Source organism: Rhinoderma darwinii, chromosome 5 (assembly GCF_050947455.1).
Source record: "Rhinoderma darwinii isolate aRhiDar2 chromosome 5, aRhiDar2.hap1, whole genome shotgun sequence".
Taxonomy (NCBI): Eukaryota; Metazoa; Chordata; class Amphibia; order Anura; family Rhinodermatidae; genus Rhinoderma; species Rhinoderma darwinii.
Genome location: NC_134691.1, coordinates 161681339 through 161697062, shown reverse-complemented (window position 1 = coordinate 161697062; position 15724 = coordinate 161681339). Strand labels below are relative to the sequence as shown.

General features: G+C 45.4%; 1 long non-coding RNA gene across 5 annotated transcripts in view; it reads right to left on the bottom strand.

Moving 5' to 3' along the window:
• LOC142651691 (uncharacterized) overlaps window positions 1-15724 on the bottom strand; it is a 52403-nt gene that overhangs the window by 17227 nt on the left and 19452 nt on the right. For 4 of the 5 annotated variants that reach the window (XR_012847692.1, XR_012847695.1, XR_012847693.1 and 1 more), the window contains one exon: window positions 4035-4154. The exons of the other annotated variant lie outside the window; for it this stretch is intronic. This is a non-coding gene — a long non-coding RNA (uncharacterized LOC142651691). The remainder of the gene's footprint in view (window positions 1-4034; window positions 4155-15724) is intronic. 5 annotated transcript variants of the gene reach the window in all.

The window sequence follows — 15724 nt, the reverse complement described above, 5'->3', positions numbered from 1 at the left end:
GATTCCGCTGCAGAAGTGCGTGACTTCGCTGTGTCCATATATGGACAGTGTAGTCACGCACTTCTCCTGTAGCGGCATCCCCGGCCATAGAGTCGGGGATTCCGCTGCAGAAGTGCGTGACTTCGCTGTGTCCATATCTGGACAGTGTAGTCACGCACTTCTCCTGTAGCGGAATCCCCAATCCCCGGCCGGGGATTGGGGATTCCGACTCCTACAGCGAGCAATAAAAGACCCTCCTCCTCCTCACATGCACTCTGCACTGTGAGGAGGAGGAGAGAGTGCGCGAGCGACGGTAGACCCGGCCATCACTCACATTCCGGTGATGGCCGGGTATTACCCGGCCCCATAGACTTCTATGGGAGCCGGGCGGCCGGGCACCCGGCTGAAAATAGAGCATGTCCTATTTTTTGACGGCCGGTTTTACCGGCCGTCAAAAATTCGGTCGTGTGAATAGCACCATTAGGGGTCTATTATTCCTAATGCAGCTGGGTGCCGGCCGATTTATGAACGGCCGGCACCCGGCCGGGAAACTCTGTCGTGTGAATCCCGACTAAATAGGAACCTGTATTATATCACAGAGTTGTATTCACAATTCTGCTGACACTTCTTTAACAGCTTAGCTTCTATCATTTTACGTGGAATATTTCTAGGTGTAAACCGTAAAATGGTATTCAAAAGGTCAACATGAACTTAAAATCAGATCTCCAGCATTTCTCAGCAGTGAGGCTTATTTGCCTTAATATAGGTGTTGCAGTGAACTGATACTCTTCTTGTTCTTGTTTGTGATTTATTTACTTGTGTTGATAACCATTGTATTCTTGCTATAATATAAATCAGCCCTTCATACAGTCACTTTGTTGTTAGCTTGTAGTGGGCTTGTGCTTTTACACAGCAGCCATTCTGAACAGACAGAGCTACAGTGTAAGGCGGGGGTTAGGGGTATGTGAGCAGCAGTGTGAGCCCCTTTTGAGAAAAGAAATGGATCTCAGACTCTCATAACTGTCCCCTAATGGAGCAGAGCAAAAAACGCAGCCAACGCAGAATAAAATAAATAGCAAGTAAGCATTATCCAAAGATAGTGACACAGGCTTTTAAACCCACAACCATGCATCCACTTTAAAAGGGATTGCCAGTTTGGACAACCCCTGTTCTTCTGATTGGTCCCCTGATGATGTGTTGATCGTTGCTGGTTCTTGATGGGACATCCCTTGATCAGCTATAAATTCCGGGGTAGTCAGCTGGTTAATGTTTATCTCTCCTGCAGAGTTGCATGATGAATGAAACTTAAAGGCTATGTACACCTTTGCAGGTCAGTCACTGTGTTAGTAAATAGTCTTTATTAAAAATTATTTTTACTTTTTGAGATACAGCTGCTCTGTATTCTCTATACAGAGCAGCTGTATAGTTCGCTATGACCTGAATCCGTCAGTGCCGCGGACCTCACGGGTTCAGTGACAGCGGGTCCTGCGAGCCTCTGACACGCAGGATCCACCTGTAATCCATCACATCTAAGTTTATGTGATAGATAACAGAGACACACAGGACACGAGAATCCATCAGTCCCGCAAATCTGACAGGAGCAGGATCTAGTGCAAGATACAGCTGCTCTGTATAGAGAATACAGAGCAGCTCTATCTGAAAAAGTAAAAAACTATTTATAAAGTTACACCAATCACACTGGAATAATTAATAAATAATAAATACTGTATATTTACTGACCGTAAATACTGCATGGACGTGTGCATGGGGCTTAACACCTATTTTTCAGAGGCTGATTTCTCTTGAAATCAGCCCTGTTTTTTTTTTCTACCCACAATAGCCATGTAACCATGGCCTAAAAGTATGGCTTATCATGCCATCCACACTATTTTCATTAAACATATTGGCCACATGTAGCTCTAAGAAATAAACTATTCTGCGATCTGTCCTTAAAATTTCTCATGACTCATGATATGTATCTCTACTGCTATAGACTGTAAGCGGTTGTTCACACGTAATGGAATTGCTGCAGAAAATTTCTGCAGCAATTCCGTTGAAAGTATCAGACTTTCCGTTGCGGCAAAATCACACATTTTCCTGAGTTTTTAACTGCAGAAAATGGTGCGTATTTCGTTGCGTTTTTCACAATGCAAGGAGATGGTGACATCTCCTCTGAAAAATGCAGCAATTCAGTCCACTTTCCGCAGTGGGAAAATTGACATGCTGCTGTCCGAAAAATACGGGGGTCAATTTCTGCTCAGAATTTTTACGCAGCGTGTGGATGACATTTGTTAAATCTCACCCAATTTGCTGCTACTGTATTCTGCTGCATATTTTCTGTCCGCAATTCCAGACAGAAAATACGCAGCAATTCTGCTACGTGCGGACAAGCCCTAATACAACTGTCACAAGTTCTATGGCAGCCCTTCAGACATTTATAAATATTTTCCACCAGCTATGACAAGCCACTTTCCTGCCATAAACTTTTTGGAAATACAAATTTCAGAAGTGCAATTGATGTCATCAATGGTCTTAAAAAAGATCTCAACTGTTTCATAAATACCGAGCACACCACCTAAGACCCTGTTATACTTAATTTACTTTATGGCAAATTGAAACATATGCCCCAATGTGCACTAATGTGAAAATAAATATTGTCATATTAAATGTTGCTTCATTATGAATGTGTATAATTTGATGGATACTTACATAGTTAGAAATGGTGAAAAATCTCAATTTAATGGGAGTCCATTCTCCCTTACATTCTATTTTTCACCAAGATTAGACTGGTCTCAGTAAGTAAACACCTTGTATCATGACTCATTGCCATGAAAGAGGATATGTGCGCTGTCCTGGCATGTCTGTTTATTAAATGATTGTATTCTTTGTGAAATAACAATTCTAGAGCATCTTTTCTTAGAACTATGCATTGTGCCATTCCTCTGTTATTCCAATTTGAAATGTCTGAATAATTTGACAACTGGGTGTATCAATAGGGTGTGTCCCTACACAATCTGAGACTGTCGGCACTGATTGGACAGTGTCAGAGTGTGTAGAGACACGCCCCTTTTACAAGGAGACTGGTAACACCCAATTTATTCATACATTTCCAGGAAGAATAACAAAGGAACAGCTCAACACAGATAGAAAAGATGCTGCAGCATTGTTATTTCAAGGGGAATGCAAGTATTCATGAAACATGTCCTTAAACCTGGAATTGTCATTTTTTTGGGCTAGCCTTTAAAAGTGTAAAGATTCCGCCAATAAAAACTGCAAATGTTAGGGAGAATGGACTACAAACATTTAGGGGCCTTTAAAACAAAACAAACTATTTTTAGTTCTTTAACACTTAAATGTAATACTGTATATTTATATGCACAATTGTAAATTGATGTTCATCTCGATGCTGATTGCACATTATTTCAGTGTATTTTCTCGCTTTTCATGTTTACATTATGTTTGCTGTATTTATTGAAGTAGGGTTGAGTGGAATTGACACAATCGGGTTTGGTAAGGTTTTTGGGAGATCTCGCTGTGAGAATACAGTATTAGCTCTCGCAGCTTGTCCATTGCATTGATTTTCTCAGCATCATCACATTTTGAATAAATCTTTTAAACCTATAGCAAAACTTTACGTTCCGCTTTACAGAGAAATTAACATATATTTTATACGTACTATTACGTACATATAATTTATGTTCTATACGTAAATTAGGAAAAAATATTCGATATACAAACAATTACATAAGCAAGTACATTAGACTTTATATTCACGTCTGTGAATCAAGTGGTGTTGCCCTTAGCATCCATTGAGATTACAGCTGTAATTTTTCTTGCATAGTTTGCTATTGGCAACCCTTCTACGTTCTTTTGTCCTGTTTATTATAAAGACCTACCCTTATGTTCCTATAGAACAGATCCTTTTTTTTGTCAATACGAAGTACCACAGTTCTCGAAGTTGTATTATATGGAACCTTACTTGAAGGCAATTGTACATTATATTTATTTGCTTATTACCTGAATTATATCACGTAATGCTTGTACTTAACACTCACCACTGTATTGCTGTAACATGATGTATACTCTTCTGCTTGATTAAATGGAGTTGTAGAATGTTTCACAACAATGTCATTTATATTTTTCTTCCTACTTGTGTTGAAGTTATGGTTAAAATACTGTAGATTAAATAAACATACATTTTATTTAAATATAATGTGTCAGTTACAGTATATGCTCTCAACATGTGATCTAAAACATGATTTACTTAAAGGGAATGTGTCGCTAGAAATTTATTTTTATTTTTTTCAGTTAAACAATGAGTATATAACTGATTACACATTGTTTTAATGTTTTAACATTTTTTCACAAGTCAGAAAATATTATAAATTAGATTCTAATTTATAATATTTCCATGTGTTGGCCCCTAGAGGGAGCAGTTTCCACTGGTTTGGCCACTAGAGGGAGCAGTTTCCAAAATTACAGCATGGTCACTGTGGTAAAGCAACCTCATTGATTTCTGCTGCAAATTTGGGGTGGACACACTCTCCTCTAGTATCCTCACACAATCCCTCCTCCCTTCTTCTGGCTAGTGCCAGGCGGGGGCAGGGTTTGAATGTCTTCAAATTGCCTACACGGTGCCGCCATTTTCTGAGCGTCTTACAAAATTCTTGCCGCCTACGCTCCTTTTCCTTGCGCCTTCGCTTTGTTGAACATATGGCCGGAAGCCGCGGCTGGAAGTCGTCATCTTACTGTCTGGCAGCAGCTTCCGTTCCACATGAAAATGACGCCGGATTTCTCTCTAAGAACAAGCTTCGTTCTGGTCTGTGTGTGACACAGACGGCGCACGCTTCTGAGAATGGAACGACTCCCGTTCGCATTTTCTATGCGATTGTATGTGCCGTATAGCACCTTAGTATGTGTCGTTAATCCGCACATACAGAGATGAAAAAAATGGCAGCCTCATAGAGAAGTAAAAGTGTTATTAAAAAGTTGAAAGTGACAACATAAATAAAAAAAAATCTTTACATTACATAAAAAGCAATATAATTACTAAAAATAGATAAATCATGACACCTTCCTTTTAAACATTCAGTTTAGTTTCTGATTAACCCCTGAACACAATATGATGTTTACAGGAGGGTAGCTAAAGGCTTATGGGCCCTGGTGCAAGAATTTAGCTTGGGCCCCCCTACCCCTCCCCAACACCACCAGACCTTTGCACATGCCTATGCCCAGCTGCCTTGCCGACAGACTCCATGAATGTCACCACAGTATAATGCCCCCCATAGCTGCCCCACGGTATAATGACACCACACAGTATAATAACCCCATAGCTGCCCCCCACACAGTATAATGCCCCCCCCACAGAGTACAATGCCCCCATAGCTGACCACCACAGTATAATTGTAATGACGGGGTATGGAGACAGACAGGTGAGCCCTAATCTACCCGCCACTCAGTCCCTGCCTACTTGCAAAGGCCCGTCCTAGGCGACGGCGTACAACTGGGCGACGGTCCCTACGCTCAATAAATGCACGACAGACAAACAGACAGGGGTACACAGAAGCTAAGGGAAATGGGACAGTTGCCCACGGCAACACAGTGAGCAACTAGAGTAGTGAACGAGCCGAGTCAAACCAGGAGTGTACGAGGTACAAATCGCAGAGCAGGAGCGTAGTCAGTAAAGCCAGGGTCAAAATGAAGCAAGGTCAATAATCATAGCAGGAGCAGCAGAGCCAGGAAACAGGAAAGAATCACAGGCAAAGGAGGAGCAGGAAATGCAGGTATAAATAGACAGAGGGCGGGAGCTAGCTCCGTCTGGCCAGGCTGTGATAGGCTCTCCCACTCCTAAGCCTCCCAGCCTGAGTGGTAGAAGATGAAGTCAATCTCTCAGACTTAGGAGCAGGTGCAGACTGACTAACCACGGGTGTCGACACAGAAGCTGTGTCTGGCAGATCCTTTACAGTAGCCCCCCTTTTATGAGGGGCCCCTGGACCCTTTCTAGGTGGACCTGGCTTTTTGGGGAACCGAAGATGGAACCTCCTGAGCAATGCCCCAGCGTGAACATCCCGGGCGGGTACCCAAGTCCTCTCCTCAGGCCCGTATCCTCTCCAATGGTCCAGGTACTGGAGGGAGCCTTTGACCATCCTGCTGTCCACAATCTTGGCCACCTCGAATTCTACCCCTTCAGGGGTGAGAACAGGGACCGGAGGTTTCCTCGAGGGAGCCAAGGACGGGGAGCAGCGTTTAAGGAGGGAGGCATGAAACACGTCATGTATTCGAAAAGACGGGGGTAACTCCAGTCGGAAGGAGACAGGGTTAAGGACTTCAATGACCTTGTACGGCCCTATATACCGGGGAGCAAATTTTTTTGACGGGATTTTAAGGCGCAAATTTTTTGAAAATAGCCACACCAGATCCCTGACCACAAACAAGGGGTTAGCAGAACGTCTTCTATCTGCCTGAGTCTTTTGTATGCTCTGGGACGCCTCTAGGTTCTTCTGAACCTGGGCCCAGACTCTGCACAGTTCCCGATGAACGACATCTACCTCGGGATTGTTGGAACCACCAGGGGAAATGGAGGAGAACCGTGGATTAAACCCAAAATTGCAGAAAAGGGGGGAGACCCCTGACGAGTTACTGACCCGGTTATTAAGGGAAAATTCGGCGAGGGAAATGAAGGAGACCCAATCATATTGACAGTCAGAGATAAAACACCTTAAATATTGTTCTAGAGACTGATTAGTCCTCTCAGTTTGGCCATTAGTTTCAGGATGGAAGGCCGAGGAGAAGGACAGATCAATCTCCAACTTTTTACAGAAGGCTCTCCAAAACAATGAAACAAATTGTACCCCTCTGTCAGAAACAATATAGACAGGAACCCGATTGAAGATGCAGGATGTGTTTGACAAACAAGGTAGCTAACGTCTTAGCATTGGGTAGTTTCTTGAGGGGCACAAAGTGGCACATCTTACTGAAGCGGTGTACTACAACCCACACCACCGACTTGCCTTGAGACGGAGGCAAATCGGTGATAAAATCCATGGAGATATGGGTCCAAGGTCTCTGGGGAATGGGCAAAGAACATAGTAAGCCCGCTGGTCGGGACCTGGGAGTCTTGGACCTAGCACAAATTTCACAAGCGGCGACGTACACCTTAACGTCTTTAAGCAACCCAGGCCACCAATAGTTTCTGGCAATGAGATGCTTGGTACCCAGGATGCCTGGATGGCCAGATAGTGCAGAGTCATGATTTTCCCTGAGTACCCTTAGCCGGAATTGCAGGGGAACAAACAGCTTGTTCTCAGGAAGGTTCCCGGGAGCTGAACTTTGATCAGCCGCAATTTCGGAGGCTAAGTCAGAATCAACAGAGGAAATGATTATAGCGGGGGGCAAAACACAAGCAGGATCTTCCTCCGAAGAAGGGCTGGCCATGAAGCTACGCGAGTAATATTTTTAGACCCAGCCCTATAGGTGACCAAAAAGTTGAATCTAGTAAAAAATAACGCCCATCGAGGTTGTCTCGGGTTTAGCCTCCGGGCAGATTCTAAGAAAACCAGATTCTTGTGGTCGGTAAGGACCGTTACCTGGTGCCTAGCCCCCTCCAGGAAGTGGCGCCACTCTTCAAATGCTCATTTAATGGCTAAGAGTTCGCGGTTGCCAATATCATAGTTACTCTCAGTGGGCGAGAACTTCCTGGAGAAGTAGGCACAGGGACGGAGATGGGTGAGGGACCTGGTACCCTGGGACAAGACAGCACCCACTCCCACCTTGAGACGGAGGCAAATCGGTGATAAAATCCATGGAGATATGGGTCCAAGGTCTCTGGGGAATGGGCAAAGAACGTAGTAAGCCCGCTGGTCGGGACCTGGGAGTCTTGGACCTAGCACAAACTTCACAAGCGGCGACGTAGGCCTTAACGTCTTTAGGCAACCCAGGCCACCAATAGTTTCTGGCAATGAGGTGCTTGGTACCCAGGATGCCTGGATGACCAGATAGTGCGGAGTCATGATTTTCCCTAAGTACCCTTAGCCGGAATTGCAGGGGAACAAACAGCTTGTTCTCAGGAAGGTTCCCGGGAGCTGAACTTTGATCAGCCGCAATTTCGGAGGCTAAGTCAGAATCAACAGAGGAAATGATTATACCGGGGGGCAAAACACAAGCAGGATCTTCCTCCGAAGAAGGGCTGGCCATGAAGCTACGTGAGTAATATTTTTAGACCCAGCCCTATAGGTGACCAAAAAGTTGAATCTAGTAAAAAATAACGCCCATCGAGGTTGTCTCGGGTTTAGCCTCCGGGCAGATTCTAAGAAAACCAGATTCTTGTGGTCGGTAAGGACCGTTACCTGGTGCCTAGCCCCCTCCAGGAAGTGGCGCCACTCTTCAAATTCTCATTTAATGGCTAAGAGTTCGCGGTTGCCAATATCATAGTTACTCTCAGTGGGCGAGAACTTCCTGGAGAAGTAGGCACAGGGACGGAGATGGGTGAGGGACCTGGTACCCTGGGACAAGACAGCACCCACTCCCACCTTGAGACGGAGGCAAATCGGTGATAAAATCCATGGAGATATGGGTCCAAGGTCTCTGGGGAATGGGCAAAGAACGTAGTAAGCCCGCTGGTCGGGACCTGGGAGTCTTGGACCTAGCACAAACTTCACAAGCGGCGACGTAGGCCTTAACGTCTTTAGGCAACCCAGGCCACCAATAGTTTCTGGCAATGAGGTGCTTGGTACCCAGGATGCCTGGATGACCAGATAGTGCGGAGTCATGATTTTCCCTAAGTACCCTTAGCCGGAATTGCAGGGGAACAAACAGCTTGTTCTCAGGAAGGTTCCCGGGATCTGAACCTTGATCAGCCGCAATCTCAGAGACTAAATCAGAATCAATAGAGGAAATGATTATACTTGGAGGCAAAATACAAGCAGGATCTTCCTCCGAAGGAGGGCTGGCCATGAAGCTACGCGACAGTTTATCAGCCTTAATATTTTTAGACCCAGCCCTATAGGTAACCAAAAAGTTGAATCTGGTAAAAAATAACGCCCATCGAGCTTGTCTCGGGTTTAGCCTCCGGGCAGATTCTAGGAAAACCAGATTCTTGTGGTCAGTAAGGACCATTACCTGGTGCCTAGCCCCCTCCAGGAAGTGGCGCCACTCTTCAAATGCCCATTTAATGGCTAAGAGTTTGCGGTTGCCAATATCATAGTTACTCTCAGTGGGCGAGAACTTCCTGGAGAAGTAGGCACAGGGACGGAGATGGGTGAGGGACCTGGTACCCTGGGACAAGACAGCACCCACTCCCACCTCGGAGGCGTCAACCTCCACGATGAATGGCTCCATTTGGTTAGGCTGAATCAGCACAGGGGCCGAGATAAAGCACTTCTTAAGGACCTCAAAAGCCTGGACCGCCTCTGGAGGCCAGTGGAGGAGGTCAGCACCTTTGCGAGTAAGATCCGTAAGAGGCTTAGCGATGACCGAGAAGTTAGCAATAAATCTCCTGTAATAATTAGCAAACCCCAGGAAGCACTGTAACGCCTTCAGGGAGGCAGGTTGGACCTATTCAGCCACAGCCTGAACCTTGGCATTGTCCATGCGGAATTCATGAGGAGTGAGGATTTGACCCAAAAATGGTATCTCCTGCACCCCAAACACACATTTTTCGGTTTTAGCAAACAGTTTTTCCCGAAGGGCCTGGAGCACCTTCCTGACATGCTCAATGTGGGAGGACCAGTCCTTGGAAAACACAAGTATGTCATCAAGGTACACTACAAGAAATACCCCCAGGTAGTCTCTTAAAATCTCATTTATGAAATTCTGGAAGACCGCGGGAGCATTACACAACCCAAAGGGCATGACGAGGTATTCGAAATGACCTTCGGGCGTGTTAAACGCAGTCTTCCACTCATCCCCCTCTTTGATGCGGATAAGGTTATAAGCCCCCCGTAGATCAAACTTAGAGAACCATTGTGCCCCCTGAACCTGATTGAAGAGATCAGGAATCAAAGGAAGGGGATACTGGTTCCTTACAGTGACCTTATTCAAGTTTCGGTAGTCAATGCACGGCCTAAGACCACCATCCTTCTTCCCTACGAAGAAGAAGCCAGCACCTACCGGAGAAGTAGAGGGGCGAATGTAACCCTTGGCCAGGCATTCCTGGATATACTCTCTCATGGCTTCACGTTCGGGACAAGAGAGATTAAATATCCTATCCTTAGGGAGCTTAGCTCCTGGTACCAAATCGATTGCGCAATCGAATTCTCTATGAGGAGGTAACACTTCGGAGGCCTTTATAGAAAAAACATCAGCGAAGTCCTGAATAAACTCAGGTAGAGTGTTCACCTCCTCAGGGAGAGAGATAAAATTAACAGAAAAACATGACGTCATGCATTCATTACCCCATTTGGTAAGACCCCCAATATTCCAGGTAAACGTGGGATTATGCATCTGCAACCAGGGAAGGCCTAAAACCAAATCGGACGATAATCCCTGCATCACCAGTACAGAGCACTGCTCCAAATGCATGGAGCCAACAAGGAGTTCAAAAACAGGGGTATGCTGTGTAAAATAACCATTAGCAAGAGGAGTGGAGTCGATACCCACTACCGGGACAGGTTTAGGCAAGTCAATCAATGGCATAGCTAGAGACATAGCAAAATCCACAGACATAATATTAGCAGAAAACCCTGAATCCACGAAGGCACTGCCGGTGGCAGACCTACCCTCAAAAGAGACCTGAAAGGGAAGCAAGATCTTATTAGGTTTCATATATACGGGAAATACCTGTGCGCCCAAATGACCTCCCCGATGGTCACTTAGGCGCGGAAGTTCTTCCGGCTGCTTATTCTTATGCCTAGGACAGTTGTTCACTTGATGCTTGTCATCCCCACAGTAGAAGCAGAGACCATTCTTCCTGCGGAACTCTCTACGTTGTTGGGGAGACACGGAGGCCCCGAGTTACATAGGTTCATCCGAGTTTTCCGTGGAAGAATGAAGCAACGGAACCTCGGGAGCCATCATGGGGGGGTCAGAGGGGAAGGCATAAAAACGTTCCAGTCGTCGTTCCCTGAGACGTCGGTCAAGACGTACCGCTAAAGCCATAACCTGATCTAGGGAGTCAGAAGAGGGATAGCTAACTAACAGGTCTTTCAGGGCGTTCGACAGACCCAATCTAAACTGGCACCTCAAGGCAGGGTCATTCCACCGAGAAGTTACACACCACTTCCTAAAGTCAGAGCAGTACTCCTCAACAGGTCTCTTACCCTGACGTAAGGTCACCAGCTGACTCTCGGCAAAGGCAGTCTTATCAGTCTCGTCATATATGAGCCCGAGAGCAGAAAAGAGAAGATCAACAGAGGAAAGTTCAGGGGCGTCAGGAGCCAAGGAGAAGGCCCATTCTTGGGGCCCGTCCTGGAGCCGGGACATAATTATACCCACTCGCTGGCTCTCAGAACCTGAGGAGTGGGGCTTTAAACGGAAATAGAGCCTACAACTCTCCCGAAAGGAGAAAAAAGTCTTCCGGTCCCCTGAGAACCGGTCAGGCAACTTGAGGTGGGGTTCAAGAGGTGAGGTGGGGGGCACTACCAGGGTAGCATCATGCTGGTTGCCCTTCTGAGCCAGGGCCTGGACGTTTAGGCAGAGGCCCTGCATTTGCTGAGCCAGGGTCTCAAGGGGGTCCATAGTTGTGTCAGGGACAGGGTAGAAAAGGTGTGCTCTAATCTACCCGCCACTCAGTCCCTGCCTACTTGCAACGGCCCGTCCTAGGCGACGGCGTACAACTGGGCAACGGTCCCTACACTCAATAAGTGCACAACAGAGAAACAGACAGGGGTACACAGAAGCTAAGGGAAATGGGGCAGTTGCCCACGGCAACACAGTGAGCAACAAGAGTAGTGAACGAGCCGAGTCAAACCAGGAGTGTACGAGGTACAAATCGCAGAGCAGGAGCATAGTCAGTAAAGCCATGGTCAAAATGAAGCAAGGTCAATAATCATAGCAGGAGCAGCAGAGCCAGGAAACAGGAAAGAATCACAGGCAAAGGAGGAGCAGGAAATGCAGGTATAAATAGACAGAGGGCGGGAGCTAGCTCCGTCTGGCCAGGCTGTGATGGCCAGGCTGTGATAGGCTCTCCCACTCCTAAGCCTCCCAGCCTGAGTGGTAGAAGATGAAGTCAATCTCTCAGACTTAGGAGCAGGTGCAGACTGACTAACCACGGGCGTGTCTGGCAGATCCTTTACAATAATACTCCCATAGCTGCCCCCACAGTATAATGCCCAATAGCTAACCCCACAGTATAATACCCCCATAGTTGCCCACACAGTATAATGCCCCCCCCCATAGCTGCCACCACAGTCTAATACCCCACCGTATAATGCACCCCATAGCTGCCCCCACAGTATAATGCCCCCATAGCTTCCCCCCCACAGTATAATGCCCCCCATAGCTGCCCCCACATTATAATGCCTACCCACAGCTGCCACATACAGTATAATGCCCCCCATACAGTATAATGCCCCCCATACAGTATAATGCCCCCTCATACAGTATAATGCCCTCCATAGCTGCCACATACAGTATAATGCCCCCCATACAGGATAATGCCCCCCATAGTGGTCCAATACAGTGTAATGCCCCCATACAGTATAATGCCCCCTCAGCAGCTACCCCCCTCCCATATCCAGTATAATACCTCCATATGTATGTACCTAATAGAAAAATAATGAAGTAAGTACTTACCTATCCCCGTTCCCACGACGGGTGGAGGATCCTTCTCCTCCTCTGCACTGTGCTGTGAGTGACTCGGTGCAGACAGGCATGATAACGTAACTAAATTGCGCCTGCCGGCGCCGAGCTGCTCGCTGCTCAGTGAATTCTGGAGCAAGGCTCCAGCATTGAACCCAACTGAATGCGCGTCCTGCGGACACAGAGTCAGTTGGAAGCGGGACTAGCGCGGTCAGCGCTGTGTGTCAATGGGGGCCCTGCGGCTTAGGGGCCTGGTCGCAGTTGCAACTGTTGTGACCTCTTTAGCTACGCCACTGGATGTTTATGCATGTCATGGAATGCTTTGTGTTAAGGCATAAAGCCGTACATGTACAGGGTGATCACAATATACAAAGAAGCTGTGCCCGTGCATCAGCGAAAACAAGGTGGAGATTGACAGCTGTAACGCTGTAACCTCTGCTACCGGCCATTTAACCCCTTAGATGCTCCAGAACTCCCTCTGTCTGTCCTTCGGCGCTATGGCTTACCATTGAAGTCAGGGGCCTAATAAATCATGGCATAAGTATCTGACATCTAACAATCGCTGCTTTAAGTACCGTAGTGGAACAAAAAAAAGTAAAATTAAGTTTAAAAAGTTTAATAAAACAAAGTCTCCCTCACACTAAAATAAACAAACCCCATAAGATGGTGAATTTGTTGTTGTTTTTTCTTCCAACCCCAAAAAATATATAAAATGTCCCACAAAATACAAGCCCGCATAAAGCTACGACAGAAAAATATAAAAATTATGGCTCTTGAAATGACGATGAAAAAAACAAAAAAAATTGATATTGGTATTTTTAGGCTATGTATACCTTAGACGGTTTGTATTTTTTATTCTAAGCAATTTTATAATTGACTGTTGTTATTAGAGAATTTATTTTTTGCAATACAGCTTCTATGTATCCTATACATAAAAGCTGTATCGTTCTCGCTCAGACGATTTTGTCAGTTCAGCTGAACTGACGGCCCGACTGAGGGCTGAGAGTGTGTCCTGCATGTCTCTGACACACAGGATCCAGCTAATATGGATCACATCTAAGTTCATAAAAACTTTTTTAATAACAGTCAATTCAAAAAGTTTTTCATAGACTTTAAGGCCAAAAATAGGCTGTTAAAGTGATTGTCATAAGTGCAAAACCCTGTCTATTTGCCCTCTTTTTGTCTTATGAAAAACAAAATTCCAAGCATTAATTTGCTTGCGTGCTGTGTAATATTACAGTACATTTCACCTGCAACAGGCACTACAGGGAAAATGTTTGTCTGCTCGTAGCTTCCGATTGCGATATTAGCTGATGGCTGAGGGTTTCTGCATTTGGTTTCCATTTGAGTAAGGCCGGATTCACAAGAGCGTGTGCGTTTTGTGCAAGCAAAAGGCACTTGACAGCTCCGTGTGTCATCACCATATGATTGGCTTCAATGGTTGCGTGATGCGCGAAATACGCACAAAGAACGGACATGTCGTGAGTTTTTCGCAGCGGACTCACGCTGCGTAAAAATCACGCAACTGTCTGCACGGCCCCATAGACTAATATAAGTCCGTGCGACGCGCGTGAAAATCACGCGCGTTACACGGACGTATATCCCGTTCGTCTGAATAAGCCCTAAGGGTTTTCCAGTTGGGACAACCCCTATAAACTAAGTACACATTGCTCTACACTGAAAAGTTAACTCCAGTAGAAATGCTTTATTAAAATATAAACTATTAAAATACTACCAGCATTTTAATAGGTTGATCTGGGACAAGTGGTCAACTAAACAATTCCTGAATTTTAAAAAAACTATTTATTGAGAATCCTTGCAAAGTAATTTTGCCTCCCAATGGAGATCTATCAAATATTCCATGTACTCCTGGACTACAATGTCCTTTTGTTAATTTTTCTAATTCCATGAAATGATGTAGAATTTAAATTGGTTTTCCAGTAAACAATCATATACACCATTCAGCCATATCATTAAAACCACCTGCCTAATATCTCTCGTGCCGCCAAAACAGTTCTGACCCCTCGAGGCATGGACTCCACAAGACTTTTAAATGTGTCCTGTGGTATCTGGCACCAAGATGTTAGTAGCAGATCCTCAAGGTCCTGTAAGTGGTGAGATGGGACCTGCATGGATTGGATTTGTTTTTCCAGCACATTCCACGGATGCTCGATCAGATTGAGATCTGGACAATTTCAACACCTTGAACTCTCTGTCATGTTCCTCAAACCATTCCTGAATAACTATTGCAGTGTGTCAGGGAGCATTATCCTGCAGAATGAGGACACTGCCATTAGAGAACACCGTTGCCATTAAGGTGTGTACTTGATCTGCAACAATGTTTAGGTAGATAGTACGAGTCAAAATAACATCCACATGAATGCCTGGTCTCAAGGTTTACCAGCAGAAGATTGCCCAGAGCATCACATTGCTTCTGCCAGCTTGCCTTCTTCCTATAGTGCATCCTGGTGCCATCTCTTCCCCAGATAAGTGACGCGCATGCACCTGTCTATGCACATAATGTAAAAGAAAACATGATTCATCAAACAACATTGCTGTGGTCAAGTTCTGATGCTAAGGTGCCCATCTTAGGCACTTTCGATGGTGGACAGGAATAGGCATGGGTACTCTGACCAGTCTGCAGGTACACAGCCCCAAACACAGCAAACAGCAATGCACTGTGTATTCTGATACATTTTTTATTTTTCGGCAATTTACGATATCGTAGCTTTCATGTGAAATAAGACCAGACAGATTACACTCATCAATGAGACTTGTCATCAGTTCACCAGTTGTCCTTCTTTGCACCACTTTTGGTAGGTTCTAACCACAGCATTCCGTGAATACCCCACAAGAGCTGTCGTTTTGGAGATGCTCTAACCCAGTAGTCTACCCATCACCATTTGTCCCTTGTCAAAGACGCACTGATCCTTAAACTTTTTTTTACTGCTACCAACACATCAACTTCAGGAACTGACTGTTCACTTGCTGCTTAATATATTAATCTCCT